Raw genomic sequence first — 21,697 nt, forward strand, 5'->3', positions numbered from 1 at the left:
CAAAATTAATATTAGCAAATGTAAACTATCACCATCTTTTCATATGGGCGTCGCATCATCCACCTGTCTAGTGAACTCTGAGCTTGCTTGCATGTTTCTGGCTGTGTGCGGCGATGTGGCTCAGGAAGTAGAGCAGTCATTTAGAAATCAGAGGATTCAATCCCCAGCTTGTCAAGAACATGTTGTTGAAGTGACCCACCAGACACTAAACCCATAACTGCTCCTGCTGCTACACCATCAGTGCATGAATGTGAATTCGTACACGTGTGTGAATGAGTGAATGAGACATATGCTGCGTCTCAATTTGTGTACGACCATATCACACCTGCTATTTTGAACAGATAGATAGATAGATAGATAGATAGATAGATAGATAGATAGATAGATAGATAGATAGATAGATAGATAGATAGATAGATCCCAAGGGGATCTATCTACCTAAGTATGGCGACCTGTAAGTGCCAGAGAGGCACTGGCAATGTATTTTCAAACTTATGACTACAGGGGATGAGGAGGTGTGCGTGATGCGTCACTAGCCTGTCAGTCCAATGAGGGGAGACTAGAGACTATATAAAAATGGAGTTAATGCTGAAGAGCCTTAAAGCTGCATTCTATCTTATGACCATCAGTGGGCAACACCAATGATTGCAAAGAAGTCTTTTTGTATTGAAGACTATGGGAAAATAACCCTACTTCTCACTTGATTTACTACCTCAGCAAACGTTTTCCTCATGAGTCTCGATCTGTTGTGAATTCTCTCATGCTTTCTGAATGGCAGCTACTGTTTAGTTTGATGAAATATTTGAGTTGTCAGTTGAAATTCAATCCAGCTGTTAAATGTTTGATTAGTTGATTAGTGTTTAGTTTGTGTCATTAATTTTGGATGATGTATCTTTTGCATAGCAGAAACCATAGTCTTAGATGGACAATAAAATTTAAAAATCTGCAATCTTGGTCAACATGTCTTTAATTTCAGAACCTCAGATGGTTAGCTAAGTTTCTGAACCTTTGAAAAGAAAACTTTAATAGTTTCAGATCTGCTTAAATACAGTATGATGCTATGATCCTGTGTGACTGACATATCACACCACACACGGCGACCTGCCGATCAATCAATTAATGGTAAGATTTTTGACGGACATTAGTTTTATTCACAACTACAGTTAATGTAATTGAAATTGTGTGCTTGTAATTTTCTGTTAAATTTAATGTTAAATAAACCAGGAATAAAAAGTCCTGAGTGAGTTTTCCCATTTACAACAGAACACTATTGGTTATTCCAAATCTAAAAACTACATGAGACACAGAGGGAAGGCACACTAACATCTCTAACATCTATCTTTTGATCCAAGAACATCAACATTTAATAAACATTTCTATAATTTATGTTGTTGATTAAAGCTTACAGCTTACATAGCCATGTATTTAATTAAAAATTCTGTCAAAACCTCCATCGTTGTGTTCTTGTGTGATTACAATAGTGTGCATGTTGCTATTGTTAAAATTAATTCCAGATATGCCCCATTAAAATACCAACAAACTTAAAGCAAAGGTTTCATAATTAGCCTGTATTGCATGTTAAAAACTCCATTAATTTTAACAATTTACAACATTGGAAAGATGCATAAAATAATGTAATAGATGGAGGAATTAAATAATGTGGTGAGCAATTTACAATCAACTCAAATTATTAAAAAAAAAATCAAAAATTACAGTTGTAGTTGAAGAAGCTGTTGCAGTCCATAATTAATGGAGGTAAGGTGACAAAAGTCCAGGAGTCATTATTCATTATGAGACCTTCTGTGTGAGACAGTTTATATATAACAGACTCTCAGTTCTGGGTAAGAAGCTGTTCTTAAGTCTGTTTATGCTCACAGTTTCTGGGTTTACTTACGTCACTATGAAAGGGACAAAAAGGCAAACTGACAGAGTATTTGAATCTAAATATGCCCCAGTAACAACCTTTCTCTAAATCAGTGATGCTCTTGTACCAGCACACTGATATTAACTATAATAACTGAGAACTATGAACAACATGAACCATGAACGCTAATGTTTTACACTATTTTAAAATGATTACGTGCGACATGGAGGCAGAGAGTCAAAGACCATGGAATGGTAATACTGGGATGGTAAGGGAATAAGACAGTGTGAAAAGGCGAGGGTGTAGGGAATGAAGAAGAGCATAGTTGGTAAGACTAAACAGTGTTATGGCCACAAGTGTTAAATTTTAAAAATGCTATAGAAACAAAAATAACAATCACATAAGACACTGTGGGCTGTGTCTGGGGCTAAACAATGCACTCAGACTCAGCTGCAACAAAGAGAACCAACTGTCACACATGAGCATTTCACTGTTGCTGAAGTTGGGCTTTAATGGAATCAGCACAACTGTTTAAAATATAATTTGCTCTGGTGGTGAAATGAACTCCATCATGCAAAAATAGCTCAGGAGAGTCAAACCTTATGTGAGGGTGATGTACGAGGCTGCCACTTAAACAATGAACATATGAGGCCATAACATTGTTCACACACCCGTGAGCCCCGTCAGTGGCACCAGCCTTCCTCCTGCATCTCTGGGTGATGCCAGAGAAGATGATCTTCATGTGTGGACACTGCAGGTGGAGTTGGTGCAGGTCGTCCTTCATTGCTGCGATGAGGTTGTAGCTGTCCCCAGTGATCCAGACCATGGCTGGGTGGTAAAAACACTGTAATAGTGAGAGATGTGTGACATTGTAGGCTATAGAGAAAAAAAGCCCAAAAAACAGCACACTGATTAGAATGAGGCTGAGGGAGAGGTTACTCTCTTTTTTTAGTGATGTGCTTAAATGTAGTTTGCAATTTGCAGGTTATAATTTCTTTTCCAATATGCCACCTCTGTATGAACTGACTGATCTATTGCTTTATGGCCAGTTCATCACACCCACACGTAAACCAGTGGTAGAGAATTAAAGATGAAATTCGGAAATTATCACTGGACCAATGCAATGTCAATATTCCTGTCTTGTTGATTGGTGAGGAAGGATGTCCTTCCATTGAGCATCACCAATAACAGATTAGCATGGAAAAAATGAAGGAGTTGATATAAGAAATCCCACCCTAAGGAGGACAGCCCCCCCCCCCACCACCACCACCACCACCACCACTTCACACAAACTGCCCTTTCCCTCATGTCTGCCCTGCAGGTGTCGCTTGAAGCATTTCAATCAGAATTTCAATAATGTATTTTTTCAAAGAGAGGAGAAAAACAATTTTACAAATGATACTGAGTTTTTTGATGGTTTATTTCAGCCGATTACTCTTTTATGTATTTTGAATCTCTCTTGCCTCTCAAAAACAAAAGAAAGTGCATCTGCCTCGATGCACCAGCCTCTTCTGCAAGCTCACCAGCTACACTTGTTAATGTTCTATGTTTGTGAGGAAGCAGAAATTAATTTCCATTTTATTATGTGACTCTAACATGGCTGAAAAAAGAGGAGACAATAATTCAGTTGTATACAAGATATAACAAAGTGATTGAGTGGCAAACAATTATTTTGGAAGAAGTCTTTGCCACTTTCTTTTGCATCCACTTCATTGTATCACCAACAGTGCTGGAAGAACAATTAGTGTTTTTTTTAGTGTTTTTTCTGTTAACTAACAGTAGAGGATGGTAGGCTACATAAAACTCATAATGGCAACAACAGTGGTTGTCACTTACAATGCTGTGCTAGAATGCTACATGTTAAGTGGTGGTGGTTTGGGGTGACTAACAGTGACAGATTTTCAATACTGACAGGTGTATTTTTCTTCATTTCCTCCTGATTAAATTCACAATATCACTATGTTTGATCAACAAACACACTCCTTAGTACTGTACACTGTACGGGCTTGCCTTTTTCCTTATTAATTCCTGATTAATTAAATATACACTCACAGAGCACTAAAGTGGAACTCCATATTAATATGGGGTATCAGAATCAGAATCAGAATCAGTTTTATTGCCAAGTATGCTTTCACATACAAGGAATTTTTTCTGGTGATTGGTGCAATTGATCAGCAACAGTGGGGCTCTCTAGCCTTGTTGATGAGGCTAATAGCAGATGGGAAGAAGCTATTTTTGTGGCGAGAGGTTTTGGTCCTGAAGGACCGCAGCCTCCTGCCAGAGGGGAGTGTCTCAAAGAGTTTGTGTCCAGGGTGGGAGGAGTCAGCTACAATCTTCCCTGCACGCCTCAGAGTCCTTGAGGCGTACAGGTCCTGGAGGGACGGAAGATTGCAGCCAATCACCTTCTCAGCAGAGTGGATGATACGCTGCAGTCTGTTATTGTCCCTCTCCGTGGCAGCAGCGTACCAGATGGTGATGGAGGAGGTGAGGATGGACTCAATGATGGAGGTGTAGAAGTTCACCATCATAGTCCTTGGCAGGTTGAACTTCTTCAATTGCCTCAGGAAATACATCCTCTGCTGAGCTTTTTTGATGAGGGAGCTGATGTTTAGCTCCCATTTGAGATCCTGTGTGATGGTGGTTCCCAAGAAGCGAAAATGCTCCACGGTAGCCACGGGGGAGTCACACAGGGAGATGGGGGTGGGTGGGGCTGGGCTCTTCCTGAAGTCCACTATCATTTCCACTGTCTTCAGAGCGTTTAGCTCTAGGTTGTTCTGCCTGCACCAGGTCACCAGACGCTCAGTCTCCCACCTGTAGGCAGACTCATCGCCATCAGAGATGAGTCCAATGAGAGTGGTGTCGTCTGCAAACTTCAGGAGCTTGACAGACTGATGGCTGGAGGTGCAGGTGTTGGTGTACAGGGAGAAGAGCAGAGGAGAAAGAACGCAGCCTTGTGGGGATCCAGTGCTGATGGTCTGGGAGTCAGACACGTGCTTTCCTAGCTTCACGTGCTGCCTCCTGTCAGACAGGAAGTCGGTGATCCACCTGCAGGTGGAGTCAGGCACGCTCAGCTGGGAGAGCTTGTCCTGCAGCAGAGCCGGGATGATGGTGTTGAAGGCAGAGCTGAAGTCCACAAACAGGATCCTGGCATAGGTCCCTGAGGAGTCCAGGTGCTGGAGGATGAAGTGGAGAGCCATGTTGACGGCGTCGTCTACAGACCTGTTGGCTCTGTAGGCGAACTGCAGGGGGTCCAGGAGTGGGTCAGTGATGGATTTGAGATGGGACAGGACAAGACGCTCAAATGATTTCATGACCACAGAGGTCAGGGCAATGGGTCTATAGTCATTTAGTCCTGTGGGCCTTGGTTTTTTGGGGACAGGGATGATGGTGGAGGATTTGAAGCAGGCTGGCACGTGGCAGATCTCCAGTGAGGTGTTGAAGATGTCTGTGAACACTGGAGACAGCTGATCAGCACAGTGCTTCAGGGATGATGGAGAGACAGAGTCAGGACCGGCTGCTTTGCGGGGGTTCTGCTTCTTAAAAAGCCTGTTGACATCTCTCTCCAGGATAGAGAGAGACGTTCCTTTGGTAGGGGAGGAGGAGGGTTCTGATGTGGCTCTGATGTGGAGGTTAGTGTCAGGCTTGTCCCACTGTCTTTCAAAGCGGCAGTAGAACTCATTCAGATCGTTGGCCAGACGGAAGTCATTAATGGAGTGGGGGGGTTTAGGTTTGTAGTTTGTGATCTGTCTGAGCCCTTTCCAGACAGAAGCAGAGTCATTGGCTGAGAACTGGAGCTGAAGTTTCTCAGAGTACAGTCGTTTAGCTTCTCTCACCGCTTTGCTAAACCTGTACTTGGACTCTTTAAACTTGTCCCTGTCCCCACTCCTGAAAGCTTCCTCCTTTTGCCTCCTGAGCTGACTGAGCTTAGCTGTGAACCAGGGTTTGTCATTGTTATAACTCACCCTGGTGCGTGATGGGATACAGCAGTCCTCACAGAAGCTGATGTATGACGTCACAGCCTCTGTAAACTCATCCAGACTGTTGGAAGCAGTCCTGAACACCTCCCAGTCAGTGCAGTCCAAACATGCCCGCAGATCCTCTATGGCTTCACTGCACCACTGCTTTGATGTCCTCGCAACAGGTTTACACAGTTTTAGTTTCTGCCTGTATGTGGGAATCAGAATCTGTATGTCTGAGATTTGTCAGCTGCTCATTCACAGAGCTGCACAATCTTCCATTCAACCAAATCCCAAAGGTGTGCTGCTGGATTCGCAGAACCTGACGAGATCGTCACCCATCTGCCACAAGGTTCAAAGTGTTGTGCACTCTAAGATGCTTTTTTTTGCTTATCCCAGTTGTAAATAGTGGTTATCTGAGTCACTGTAGCCTTTCTATCAGCTCCAACCATTCAAACCAGCCTGTCTGGCACCGACAATCGTGCCACAGTCACAGTCACAGAGATCACGTTTTTTCCTCTTTCTGATGTTTGATGTGAACATTAAATTAAGCCTTCGATCTGCATCTGCATGATTTCATGTTGACACGATTGGCTGATTGAATAATTTTATGAATAAGCAGATGTAAAGATGTTCCCAATAAAGCCCTCAGTGAATATAATTCTTTCATACTTGGTCTTTCTAAAATGACAAAAATACCAGCTGCTATCAATGATTACAGTAAAAAGCCCACACTCCTTTTTGTGCTTGACAACTAGCCATTGACTGAAAAACATAGATATAGTTTTAATAATTTAAATAACAAGCAAAACCATTTCCTGTGTAAAGCCTTCCAACTGGTACTCTCACTTAATGGAACTTTAAATTATGACTTTAAACAAGATATATCTGAGTGAAACAGAAAGGGAGAAGCATAAATACAGCTTGAGAGAGGCTTTATAACTTGTTTTTCCCCCAGCTGTGCTCAACTCAAAGGTACAGCAGAGTGACTCACCAGCTGGCAGTGTGTCCTTATTGTGACCTCTACATTCATTGTTCCATAAAGCTCAGTCTTATAAAACTATGCCTTTGGTTTTATAGAGCCTCAGAAAAGCAGCTCTGGTGTTGGTTGGTTCATTACTGATGCTGTGGATGCATTAGCGTCTCCCAGCAGTATACTACCATTTACTACATCCTCAGCTCATTTCAGCTGTGCTCAAAGAGCTACTGTGGATCAGATTTACTAAATTAGTGCTCAGTCTGAGAACATGTCTCAGTCTACATGTGGGCACATTAACCACAAGATCCTCTGAAGAGTTTTAACAATAATCACATGACTCTTTCTACTATGTTCCATAGAGTGTTCAGTCCTCCCAGGACTTTTGCATGTCATACTGTGTTACAACTTCACATCACATATGCAGTTTTCTGACAGTGATGAAACCAGTTGTTTTAGAAGTCAGATCATAAGTTGATTTGAAACCACTTGTGTGTAATCAAGAGATCAAGGTGCACTTTATCTTTAAATACCAATCTATCCGAGACTCTTCTCCTGTAAAAAAAAAACCAAAAACAACCCCATCTATGCAGGCAGCTTATTACAACCCACAGTTATGTTTTATTGTTTAGTGACCTATGACAACCGCAGTAATTATGAAAGGAGCAGAGTCTGGTGACATAGTATATACACCAACAAAGTCTATATTAGGAGGAGGTTTTGGGGTGGATGGATGGGTTGGCAAAGCCCTGAATCTTCACTCAGGCTACAGCTAACCCCCTAGCCCTAACCCCCATGATTATTCCACTACCTTAACAGCTTGTTTATTACTGTCACTATGATGGCAAAGATCCTCTAGTACTTATGTCAACTAAAGAAAGAAATAAAGAAATGTACTTCTCTCTGCTTTGCTTTATAGAATGGTTTGTTTCATGTTAAATATATTTGCCTTCATATTCCGGCCACGAGAGTCCCAAACAAGCTGAAAATACTTGGCAAAATGAATTGCACATAAACTATGTAAAATCATATGTACCATAATAAGTTCTTACCATTGAACTCTTCAACAGGGAGTCAATTCAACACTTTGGGATAATGTGCCTTCTATGACTGTGAGTACGGACAACTCTCAGTCGCATGGCCTGAGCTTGAAACTCATCTTTTTTTTTAGGTTTACCAGTGTACCAGGTTATGCAGTGTAATCATGGTAGCATTGAACTAATGATGTTGGTAATGTTCTCATGGTTTCCCTATTAAGAAATCTGGATATCGTACTCAGATATATACCACAACCTGGATGACTGAGAATCTTCACAGACAAATTCCTTCCGCAATTACAAAGGGATAAAGCTTAAAGTAATAAAACCTTTCCATTCAGATTAATTACTTTGCTGTGAATAATACAGGTCGGCATCACTCAGCACACCTTTAATTTCCATACCCTGTTTGATGAACAGTTTTGTTGCTTTTTCTTATACATTATACAATGTGCTGTTGTCTTAACACTGTCATGCCATTCTACTTCAAAACATGTGAGTGGTCTATTTTCTGTTCGAGCTCTACTCAGGTGAAGATTCTGGCATCTCATTTAAAAGCAAATAACTCCCTTCAGGGAAGGCCAACACTCCCACTTGAGGTGGGATTTTGATAGGAATATTTCAGAAGATGAGACAAATCTGTTAGGGAAAGCTGCTCAAACTTAGCACCACAGGGACTGCAGATTTCCCACACAGTTTTACAGCTTTACTTCACTTTGTGTTAGGTTACTTCCAATCAAATATACTGATTACATAAAAAGTACACAACTACCTCCAAGGTCTCTCCTGTGCTCATTCTACTCCTCTCCTGGTATTTATAGGTTAGCAAATTAGACAAACAGGGTTTTTGGTGATACAGATCTGTTGGAGAGGTCAGGTGTTTGACTTACATTATGCTCCAGCTCTCTTACTGCTCCACATCAACTAGGGACCATGTAGTATGTTAATCTCAAATCAAATGTGCTGACATGCTCCGATGACCTTTGAATGTCAGTATCTGACATTTTACAGACACACTAACAAACCAGAGCCTTCCCACAACAACTTAGCAACAATTTCATCCACTTTCATTTGGCTTACAGTATCATTCTGTCCCATTTCCCATAATTGTTTCTTTCAATGGCTTAGAAGGATTTAACTCTTCCACATATTTGACATTTTATCTGCCGTGTCAATTAAAGCTATCTTGTCTTTTGTAGTAAGCCCAGGTCAAATTAACCAAATTGCAAGAGTTTCAGAAGCAAACATTAATAAGAGCTGACCAGACTTTCAGCAGAATACAGAGGGAAACGTAAGATTTCTAAAGACAGAAAAATATCAAGTTAACGTCTTCTTCTCACTAAATTCAAAAGGAGGTTTTCTAGTTCCTCCGGGGGGATATACAATCTCTTTAGATTGCTCTGGGTTAACCTCAGGGTCTCCAACCAGTGGCCTTGAGATTTTGTCCACAAAAATCACAAACAGAATTGGTGACAGAGGACAACCTTTACAGAGGTCAATACTAACTGGAAACGTGTTTGACTTCCTGCTGATATTATGGGCATAGCTCTCACTCTAGTCATAAGAACTGGGTGGCTCATAATAACGTCCCCCATACTCCTGTAGCAACCTGGCATGAGCTTTTCTGGGGAGGCTGAGCAGTGAGATACTTAATAATCCTTCTGTCCCCATTTTTGAAAGATGGGAACCATCACCCCCATCTGCCAGTCTTGCCAGGCACCGTGTCTGACCTCCACGTGGCACTGAAGAGGCGTGTAAGCTAAGACAGCCCAAAAATATTCCATACCTTCAGCATCTCAGGATGAATCACATCCACACCTGGCACCTTGCCATTGAGAAGCTTCTTAACGAACTCAGAGACTTCTGTCAGAGATGTGAGCGATGCCGGGAACACACTGCATAGCGTACGCATGGCTGGTGCCACGCCGATCTGACGCAGCTTGCACATACGTTTGCATTTACACCAACTGCATGTCTGCTGCATCACTGCTACTGCCAGCTCTATCTTTCCACATCATTTGACGCAGCCACAGCCAAGTGCTGTGTATCCTCTCTGACCTGTTAACATGAGTGCAGAAATGAAAACCAAGAAGTTCTGTAGCCACCACGCACACATCATGCAGTCAGTGTGTTCCCCGCCTGAGACTTCCCCCAAGTCTTCAGACTCTGCCTCCTGCATAAGGAATATGTTGGTTGCATTCAGGAGTTCCTTTAAGCGTTCTTTTCACCGCCCAACAATATCCGCCCCACAATATCAGTAGTCAGTAGTCTTCCTCACCTGCTGAACACAGCCTATACTGTCCTTTCCTGGGTCATTCAATTCAATTCAATTCAATTTTATTTGTATTGCGCCAAATCATAATATACATTATCTCAAGGCACTTTACAGGGTAAGGTCAAGACCTTACTTTGTTACAGAAAAAAACCCAACAGTTCCCACAACGAGCAAGCGCTTGGCGACAGGGGGGAGGAAAAACTCCCTTTTAACAGGAAGAAACCTCCAACAGAACCGGGCTCAGGGTGGGGGGGTCTGCCTCGACCGGTTGGGTTTAGGAGAAGATAGAAAGAGGGGGAGGGGGAGGAGAGGGGAGAGAAGAGAGAGAGAGAGAGACCAGGAACAGCTGTGTCGGTAATGGTGTTATCAATAATAATGACAGGTAACAGTGGTTAATAGTAAAGATGAGTAGTGGTGGATCTGGATCCTGCTGCTCCAGAGGCAGAGAGACCTGCAGAATGAGGACAGAGAGAGGGAGAGAGAGGAGAAGCACAAACTACGGGAGAGAAAAAATACAAAGTTAATGGCATGAAGTCATTGAGAGAGAGAGGGGGAGAGAGACAGAAATAGAGAGAGAGCGCCCAGTGAATCATGGGAATCCCCCAGCAGTCTAGCTCTATAGCAGCATAACTAAGGGATGGGTCAGGACATACCCGAGCCAGCCCTAACTATAAGCTTTACTAAACAAGACAGTTTTAAGCCTGATCTTAAAGGTAGAGAGGGTGTCTGCCTCCCGAACCCACACTGGGAGCTGGTTCCACAGGAGAGGAGCCTGATAGCTGAAGGCTCTGCCCCCCATTCTACTCTTACAAACTCTGGGAACCACAAGTTGACCTGCATTTAGAGAGCGAAGTGTCCTACTGGGAAAATAGGGAACTATAAGCTCTCCAAGGTACGATGGTGCTTGACCATTAATGGCTTTGTAGGTGAGGAGGAGGATTTTAAATTCGATTCTGGATTTTACAGGGAGCCAATGCAGAGAAGCTAACACAGGAGAGATGTGATCCCGTTTCCTAGTTCCTGTCAGTACTCGTGCTGCCGCATTCTGGATCAATTAGAGGCTTTTTACTGAATTTTTGGGACATCCTGACAATAAAGAGGACAATAGTAGTCCAGTCTTGAGGTAACAAATGCATGAACTAGTTTTTCAGCATCCTTTAGACATAGAATGGGTCTGATTTTAGCAATATTGCGCAGGTGGAAGAAGGCTGTCCTAGAGACTTGCTTTATATGTGAAGTAAAGGACAAGTCCTGGTCAAAAATGACACCAAGGTTTCTGACTGTAGCACTGGAGGCCAAGGTGATGTCATCCAGAGTCAGTATATTATCACATAGTGTATCTCTGAGGTGTTTTGGGCCAATTACAATAACTTCAGTTTTGTCTGAATTTAAGAGTAAGAAATTACTTGTCATCCAGATTTTTATGTCCTTAAGACAGACCTGAAGCTTGGCTACCTGGTTAGTCTCACCTGGCTTCATGGATAAGTACAGCTGGGTGTCATCTGCGTAACAATGGAAATTCATCTGGTGCCTCCTAATAATGTTTCCCAGAGGGAGCATGTATAGACTAAAGAGCATTGGTCCTAGCACCGAACCTTGTGGAACTCCATGACTGACTTTAGTGTTGATAGAAGAGTCATTATTAACATGAACAAACTGGAGTCTATCTGACAGATATGACTTAAACCAGCTTAGTGTGGTTCCTTTGATGCCGACCATATGTTCTAGTCTCTGTAATAAAATCTTATGATCGATGGTGTCAAATGCGGCACTAAGATCTAGTAGGACAAGTACAGAGACAAGTCCATTGTCTGAAGCTATGAGGAGATCATTGGTAACCTTAACCAGAGCTGTTTCTGTGCTATGATGGACTCTAAAACCTGACTGAAAATCTTCAAACAAACCATTCCTGTGCAAATAATCACATAACTGGTTTGCAACAACCTTCTCAAGGATTTTGGAAATAAAGGGGAGGTTGGATATAGGTCTATAATTGGCTAAAACATCAGGATCAAGAATAGGCTTTTTAAGTAGAGGTTTAATTACTGCAACTTTAAAAGCCTGCGGTACATAACCAGTTGATAAAGATAAGTTAATCAGACTTAATATAGAGGTGTCAACTAAAGGAAAAACTTCTTTGAACAGCCTTGTTGGAACGGGGTCAAGAAGACAAGTCGATGGTTTAGATGACGAAACTGTTGAAGTGAGCTCAGAGAGATGTACAGGAGAGAAACAGTCAAAATATAAACCAGTTACAGTGGACTCTGAGGCTGCTGAACTGGACAGTACATCTGAGCCAGCTGTGGGAAGGAGATGGTGAATTTTTTCTCTAACAGAAACAATTTTATCTGTAAAGAAGCTCATAAAGTCATTACAGCTGAGGGCTAAAGGTATAGATGGGTCAACAGAGCTGTGGCTGTCTGTCAGCCTGGCTACAGTGCTGAACAGAAACCTGGGATTGTTCTTGTTTTCTTCTATCAATGATGAATAATAGGATGTTCTGGCTTTACGGAGGCTTTTTTTATACGCCAATAGGCTGTCTTTCCAAGCCTTTAGAGATTCATCCAGGTTAGTAGAACGCCACCTTCTTTCTAGTTTCCTTGAAGCTCGTGTTTCTGAGTTGTACCATGGAGCTAGCCTTCTCTGACTCTGATAAAAGAGGGTTTCTGGGAGAAACTCTTAGATATTCAATGTCAATCACATAAGTCAGAACCAGATCATGGGTCTGGTTAAAAGAGTGAGTGGGTTCATTAACATGCTGAGAGAAGCCAATTGAGTCTAATAATGAATTAAATGCAATACTCAGACTGTCACTTTCAACATCTACATGAATGTTAAAATCACCCACCATGATAACTTTATCTGTGCTGAGAACTAACTCAGATAAAAAGTCTGAGAACTCAGATAAGAACTCAGAGTAAGGGGCAGGTGGACGATATACAGTAACTAGTAGGACTGGTTTTTGTGTCTTCCAGTTTGGGTGAGACAGACTAAGAATAAGGCTTTCAAATGAATTATGATTAACTTTAGGCTTAGGATTTATTAGTAAATATCCCTCGGCCTGTGCTTTGAGGGATATGAACGTTAACATGAGTGGGGGGTGTTGATTCATTCAGACTAATATATTCATCCTGCTGCAGCCAGGTTTCAGTCAGACAGAGCAGATCAATGTGATGATCAGTTATCAGATCATTGACTAGTAGAGATTTAGATGAGAGTGATCTGATATTCAATAAGCCACATTTAATTTTCCTGTTATTTGGTTCTGGACTAACAGTTGTGTTAATTTTTATTAGGTTTTCATGTCTAACTCCTCCTCTGTTCACTTTTGATTTATTATATTTAAATGTAGGTGGTCGGGGGACAGACACAGTTTTTAGGGGGTGAATGGCAGGCGACTGCTCTAAGAGAGGCGCAGAGAAGAGTGTAAGACTGCGACTCTGCCTCCTGGTCTCAACTCTGGTTTGTCATGGCTTTGGCTTTCTAATAAACTCAGTGAAGTTTCTAGATAAGAGCGCAGCTCCATCCAGCGTGGGATGTATGCCGTCTCGTCTAATCAGACCAGGTCTTCCCCAGAAAGTCTGCCAGTTATCAACAAAGCCCACATCGTTAGCGGAACACCACCTCGATAACCAGCGGTTGAACGATGACAAGCGGCTGTACATGTCATCGCTGGTCAGATTGGGTAGGGGCCCAGAGAAAACTACGGAGTCCGACATTGTTTTAGCATAAGTACACACCGACTCCACATTAATCTTAGTGATCTCCGATTGGCGTAATCGGGTGTCATTAGTGCCGACGTGCATTACAATCGTACTGTATTTACGTTTATCCTTCGCCAGCAGCTTCAGGTTGGACTCAGTGTCGCTGCTCTGGCCCCAGGAAACATGTGACTATGGCCGCTGGTGTCGCTAACTTCACGTTTCTCAGAATAGAGTCACCAATGACCAGAGTTTGTTTCCCAGCGGGTGTGTCGCTGAGTGGGGAGAACCTGTTAGAAACGTGAACAGGTCGGTGGTGAGCCGTGGGCTTTTGCTTAGGACTAAGCCTCTTCTTGTTACGAACAGTCACCCAGCCGCCCTGACCTCCCGGCTGCTCGGGAGCTGCTGGGGGGGAGAGAAGGAGCTACAGACGGAGCTACACTGGGTCGGTCCGCACCAGCTACTGGGGGGTGGCTAACTGGAGAGGCTAAAGATGTGGTTTCCATGGTGCGGAGCCGAGATTCCAAATCATTGAGCCTCGCCTCCATAACTGCAAACAAACTACATTTATTACATGTACCATTATCGCTAAAGGAGGCAGAGGAGTAACTAAACATGAAGCAAGCTGAGCAAGAGAGAGCAGGAGAGGGAGAGACAGAAGCCATCACTAACTGCTAAGCTAAAGTAGCTAACAGAGCTAGCGTGTAAACAGCTGTGTTTTAATGAGAATCTCACGAAGAGAAGGAGAGAGCTAAGAGTGATCGAACAGGAGTTCGACAGTACAACAGATAATTAGCGGTTATATACAAAGATACAACTAGGATCAGCTGAATTCAGGGAGAGCAGCAACAAACACAACACCACCAACAACCGGAAGTGACACAATACACTTACCGCAGCACGTCAGTAGTTGCTCATCTCACAGTTTACCAGAACTTCCTTGAAGCCAATCTAAGATTTGTCTCCATAGCCACCCTGAATCCTTCCACACCTGGGATTTTGTGTTTGTGACCACCAAAGCTGTGACCCCTGTGGTCTACCAGCACCCACTGTCTGCATTAGATGACCCCAAACCATGTTTCCTTCTACAGCTTCATGGCCTCCTTCATTGAGGGTGTACACCAGCATACTCCCAGGTTGCTGCTGCAACAGGCACCAATGTCCCTCTGACCACTATTCCAAGCAGTTGCTTCCACAACCGAGGCTCTGAACATGGCCAACTCAGATTTCAGTGTCCACAACTCTTCCCATGATGTGTGAGATATTTTTTGGAAATTGAAGTAAAAGACCTTGTGGACAGGTGCCTCAGGATTTGGTAAACATGAAATTGGTCATCGATTTGGAACCAGTGTTATGAACCACCCTATGCTCAAATGTGATCTTTGTTATGGCTAATCCATGACCAGCAATCCAGTAATAAAGTACCACTCAGGTTCAGTTTAGGCAGACTGTTCCTCACAATCACATGAGCATTGAAGTACCCTGTTGGGATGACCCTTTAGTGGTTGGATGATGCAGTTAAAATTAAGATGGCAAGGTGATGGTACGGTGTTCCAACCATGTGGAGTTTATTCAACAGCAGCAAATAATGACGGCAATGTGTGAGATCCTACCAGCAACACAGACAGATCATAACTGGCGCCTTTTATACTGTGCTGATGCATACCCATACTGGATGCTACTATAACCAGGTGTTTCCAAATTCTTATACCTGGTTAGATTGCCACAAAGTATTTTAGAATATAATTTCAATCAGGAGAGACAAGTGAATAAGGTGTAAGTAAATATTTTAATTAGACAAGACGTGATGAATGGTGCTGAAATTATAGACTTTGGCACTTGGTCTCGTGGGGGAGATGTTTAGGGTTAGGATGAGCAGCAGCAAAATACATGTACGTATATATATATAATCCCCCCGAGACCAGACACTGGGCTGGTGGCGGCTGACTATACCTCTGATGCTGGTTATGGCTGAAGAACCTCTGATGCTGAAGATGGCTGAGAATGCTCCGAAACTGATAAGGTTGAAGATCCCTTGACGATGGGATGGCTGAGAGACCTCTCACGTAGAGATGCCGAAGAACCCTCTGATGCCGAGAAGACTGAAGATCCCTCTGAGACAGATTATGGCTGATGGACTCTGGAACCAGGTGGAGACTGGTCAGCGGAGCAGGAAACTAAAACTGAGAAGGAACGTCTTTAAAAAGGGAGCGCCAGAAGATGATATGAACAGCTGTCTGAACAGCTGATAGGACGATGACAGCCACGGGCCGGAAGAATGAGGGAATAATGAGTGAATATGTGAGAAGAGGTGTGCCTTAATCAGGATTATATACGGCATATGCATGCAAGAGGATAGGTCTTCCTGATTTAACTTATGCTAGAGCTTCATTTAAACATAGCATTTACAAAACTATATCTACTGCTGTATCCCCTCTCCAAAAGATATGCCTACAAATAAAATTACGACAAATATAAAGGTACACCCCACGTTATGTTATCGAATCCTGATCCAACTCCGCTCTCTTTCAGGTGGAGCCGATTACCCACCACAGCACCTATAAGATGTCAGCACGAGGGTTTAAAATACTCAATAAATAGTACAAAAATCCTTGATTGAAAATATGCAAATAGGCAATGTGCAAAACATTCTGTGGTAATAAAGTGCAAATATCGTTATCAAAGTGCAAAGTGCCGTTATTAATAGTTAAGTTGTTTGTTAAAAGTGCACACGACCCCATTGTGCAATATTTACAAGGCCAAAGCCGTCAGTCACTAGTAATGAGGTGCCATTCATTACATATCCCTATAGAACTACAGACTTCCTGGGCAGTAGCCTATCAAGAAGCCCACCCAGAGATTCTAAGAAGGGTAGATATTCTTGAACTTCATGCCCATGCATGTCTTCAGTGCATGGGCATAGACAACAGACAGGACCTTCCCTGCAGTGACTTGCAGTCTCACAGAGGCAGCCCTCTCACCAATCTTCCCAACACAGCAGGACTCAGTCAGCAGCCTGAGCACATTCTCACACCAACACAGGATAGAGTCCAGCCGCTTTACAGGAGTTTAGTGCCAGCACTAATGCTCTGCATAGAGATGAGCCTAACTATATCTAGCTTGTACCACTTCACCCCCCACACTAACTCTGATTCCTCCCCCACCAGAGAGGTCATTAGTCTATGATACCAGGGGTCAGCATGCTTACACCACACCAAAGCCTTATTCATATCACTGCAAGTGTTGGGCCCAGGGAGTGGTGGCTCCATTTAATATTTCAATTATATTATAATTTATTTGGGCTGTGCCTGAAAAGGCCGAACTATCAGACACTCACTAGCGAGCTTCCCTTCCAGGTCTGGCTCCACGAGGAGGCCCCAGTTTTACTAATCCAGACGAGATAATGCAGCTCCAAAAACTCTGTTCTATGTGTGTTTGGTAAATTGCTCTTTGTCTATACACCCCACCCCCATCCCTGACCCCCAGTGGAAACAATTTGCCAAGGGATACCACATTAGGAAGTGCTATCCCTGATCCACACAGCGTCAAGGATCAATGGGATGCACAAACCCCTTCACCACATTAAGATGGTAAAAAAAAGAAATGAGAGCTACATCATAAATGAAAATGTAATTTCTGTTGTATAAAGATAAAACAGATACAGGGGAGTATGCAGTAAGTAGAGAGAATACAGTAAATCAATATAAGATAGCTATATACAGTACAGAAAGATACTGAAACTGCTCTGCTTTGCCAACCTTAAAAATAAGGCATGTCTGATGAAATGAGAATCTAATTGGCCCTAACATTTTGTTAATCTTTAATTGTCTATCAGTTTCCAGGCTTTAGTAGAGTGGTTACCACTAATTGGAATGAGTGTAGTAAGGGGATGGGTGGTGGCTGAAATAGATTCAGGTTTAGCAGTTTGCTGAACAACAGAGAAACTCTCTAACTACTATTGACACAGGGGATCAATCTATATCAGAAAGCAGAGCCTCCTGGATGCAGATGGCAGCAGATTTACATTTAGGTACTTGCAGCTGATATTAGTCCTCATAACCCCAGATTAGATTGATATTGTTTTGGAGCCAGCATCCAATAAGGAGTCAATATCAAAGTCACACAGGTAGCTTCCGAGTCTAATGGGGATTTATATGCGGACACAAAACAACACTCACAGGCTTCACAATTTGCAGCAGATAGATTGGCTCTGTTGGACCGTGAATATAGCCCCCAATAGGCCAGCTTGATTCCTGCTTGGCTGCGGCCCAGTGATGCAGCACTGTGATGACCAATGAGGCAGGTTGACACTGACTGGATGGGTTGTGGCCCTTCCTGAGGATTTTTAGTGTTAGTTGCATGCAGCTAATTTGAGGAGATGTTTTTTTGTTTCACCTCGTTTGGCTGTGACTGAACCATAAAGATAAAAAATGGCATGTCATCAATCAAACACTGAGAAGTTCAGTTTCCAACTAAACATAAAACCAAGAAAGTTCAACAAGCCTGCAGCAATAAAAGCAATGAGTAAAAGAAATTATAGCCATCTCTTGGCAAATTCAGAATCGTCTAAAAACAGTTCTCTCTGTAAACAGGGTTCTGCCAATAAATATCGCTCTGAAGGGGCTGGAGTGATTGCACTCAGCCCTGTGCTGCTTCAGCCTCGTATTTCAGTTCAATTTGACACAGACTCCACTGAACTGCTTGACCTATTTCTATAACCCTGAGGTTCAACACAGTGGAAGGAATGGACAGGGATAGAGAGGTTAACAATGTTGCTGCTACAGTCAAATTAGGCCATGTTGAGGAGGGCGAGGGAGCTGAAGGAAATAAGAAAGAACAATGCATATTAAGTGAATTATCACTGAGCTGAGAGCAACAGCATCTGTGATCCAGTCAACCCCCACCCACTTCGTCTGGGCTCCCATCTCCAATTAATCCAATATACATTTATACCATAGTCTTTGAAGTTCAAGACTTGTCTGTTCGCATTGACATGAGCTGATAATAGGGGTATAGTTGGGGTAGATTTATGGCGGCGCTGGGCAGATTGTTGTGACAGTATGCCAGAGGTTTTGCCCTGTAATATAGAGGGCTGTAATGAGTGGCCTGTTTGCAGTATGTGGGGGGTCTAGCCCTGGTCCTGGCTCATAGGTATTGAAATGATATGCAAAATGGGTACTCTCTAAGCCTCAGGCCACTAAGACACAATGTGTGGTCAGACGAAAATGAATTTAACAGGATCTAATGCGACCTGGATGCATCACTCGCACCATTGTCTGTCATGTTTGTGTCTCTATTTTAGTCTCTCCCTTTTCCATTCTGTCTTCATTTTTTCATTGTTTTCATTTTTCATTTTTCATTCGTATTGCCTTTACTTAGACTGAGAGATTAAGAGAGACAGGTTTTTGATGTATCATACAAAGGGCATTTACCTTAGCTTGTTCTGAATCCATGTGTGAGGCTTGTAGCTATTAACAAGACACAGGAGCAATATAGAAAAATTGCTGCCAACTATTATAGTCCTCTGAAAACCGGTGCCAGGTATTAATGCAGATGGCCATTGGTATTCTGATAGCAATCCTGTTGCTTCATGAGGCTGAGGTGTGCTGTTAGGCAGCATGTGGGATACCTAATTATACCTCTTACATGGCCAATCAAGAACACACTCACCTTGAGCTGTTGTTTTACTGCTGAATAGAAAACTGACCTCACCAGGTGTTACACAGTATACACAGCCAACAATAGAGGTACAGGAGCTGTTTTCACAGGTGTATCATAAAAGGCACATGACGGGCCCTCATGAGAACAGAACCATTTGATCAACCATAAAAGTGTAAAGTAGTTTCTGAGGTTTTTGTACCAATTTGTGCCAATTCAGGCAAAACTGAGGGAAGGTTGTCCACACCAGAATAATTAAAGTAGGTACAATAAAAAGTTTACATTAAAGATAGTGCTTCAGTCCAACCCTTTGTCTACAAAATATGTCTGTGTTGCCCATTACATTTTATGGTACAACTGCTGTCTGGATTATCTTCACTGTAGGTACAATAACCCAGTTCACTGGCAATGTTTTTCTTCTTGTCCAGAAAGTATAAGAGCCTCAGGGCCCAATCAGATCAGCATTTATGGCACTGTTGTTTTTAGCCAAAGCTGTTTTATTTAAAAGGAATCTCTGCAATCACAGAGGCAAAGGAAACCCAGCCTGAACCTTTATGTAAAGTTCAACTTTTGTGAACTCTGACATGCAAATCTGTAGAAAGCTGTTTTACTGTTGCTTCTATTTGAAGCTATAATTTGTAATTTTTCCACACTAAATTGTCTAGAAATGACTTGACCTAAAGTATGTTATATATTTTTTGAGTTATGTACTTAGATGATCCCTAATACTTCCAGCTATTTTAAGACCTAAAGAAATGCAAAAGTTTAATCATCACAATGGTCCGTTGCCAGTGTCTGGCCAGCTGTCAGTGGCATCATATTGCCTATGCATATGTGTCGGTGTTTTGCCCGCCAGAATTGGTCGAAATTGGCTTTTATCCAGTTTTAAGCCACATTTTTATGTATTTTAATCAGTTCATCCTTGAGTCCAAGTGAATGTTTGTGCCAAACCTTAAGAAAATTCCCTCAAGATGTTACTGAGACATCATGTTCACAGGAATGGGACAACCTGAAAACATCATGCTTCTGGCCCTGGCTATCGCCAGAGTGGAGGCATAAATATGAGGAGAGTGTCTGAGAAAGAAAACACCCACTGACTCTTCAAACATGACTAATAACTCACAGACATACTGTATGATTTATGCTAATCTATATCTGTAATTACTGTCAGGCCTGAATAGCTGAATAGCTCCCATATGTGTCATCCTGTGCTGTGTCAAAAGTCATTCTATCTGAGTATGGCTTCATGTGAGGATTTTAAGTATATGTGAGGTGACATCAAGTATGTCTGTTGATTTCATAATCATATTTTGAATCATGAGAGAATGACTTCATCCATGTTTAATTAGTGACAGTAGAAAACCTCTTTACCTCCACCAAGGAGGTTATGTTTTCATCTGTGTCAGTTTGTTTGTTGTAGTGATGCCTGGATCTGCTCTGATGTCATATGCATATGCATGAATCATCCACCGGCCACCCACTCGCACTAATTATTTTCTCCAAGTTAGAGACCTGCACACAATTATGCATTACCATTATTTCTCTGTGTGATCATATGGGCTGGTTTTTGATAAATAAACATTTATTTCAAGTAAAAATAAGTTTTTGGTAAAATGAAAATGGCAACAGGTATTTCAACAACACAGTCTTGACTTTTTATTCCATTCAAACTAAAATTCTGAATGTCAGTGATGCTTCCTGAACACAAACTGTTGTAATGACATTTGGCTGCTGCCCAAAATAAACAACAGAACATCACAAATTCAGCAGTCCAAACACAGTCTAACGTGTGCCTGATGAAAAATGAAGCTTGAAAAATGTTCAGATTTTTTAGAATGAGAATATTTTCCTCATACATTATATATTATTTCACCAAACTGCAACAAATCCACTGTTCAGAATCAGAACTGATCATAACTGTAATCACTAATATGTTTTTGTTTGTTTGTTTATTTGTCAGCAGGACTATTTAAAAAGAGCTGAACTGATTGGAAATGAACTTGGTGTGGGATTGGGGGGATGGGTCAGGGGAGAACCCTTTACATGTCAGGGGAGATCCAGATCATTTATTCTGAATTTTTTTCTCTGAAGTCTGGTGTGGGTGTTCGACACTGGCCTTGTTGGAGGTCTGCTCTCTACTGAGGGCATATTATGATTCTCCATCTTATGCCCTCCTCCCTTACAAACTCCATCACACACCCACACTTTTCGACAACTATTCATCTATCTC

The 21,697-nt window shown here is 42.2% G+C and overlaps 1 long non-coding RNA gene across 1 annotated transcript in view; it reads right to left on the reverse strand.

The window, feature by feature from the left end:
- Window positions 1–21,697, reverse strand: part of LOC139613731 (uncharacterized) — a 353,034-nt gene that overhangs the window by 100,832 nt on the left and 230,505 nt on the right. The window lies entirely within an intron of this gene.

The sequence above is a fragment of the Trachinotus anak genome, unplaced genomic scaffold (assembly GCF_046630095.1).
Source record: "Trachinotus anak isolate AG129_WGS33_773 ecotype Australia unplaced genomic scaffold, CSIRO_AGI_Tana_v1 ptg000032l, whole genome shotgun sequence".
Taxonomy (NCBI): Eukaryota; Metazoa; Chordata; class Actinopteri; order Carangiformes; family Carangidae; genus Trachinotus; species Trachinotus anak.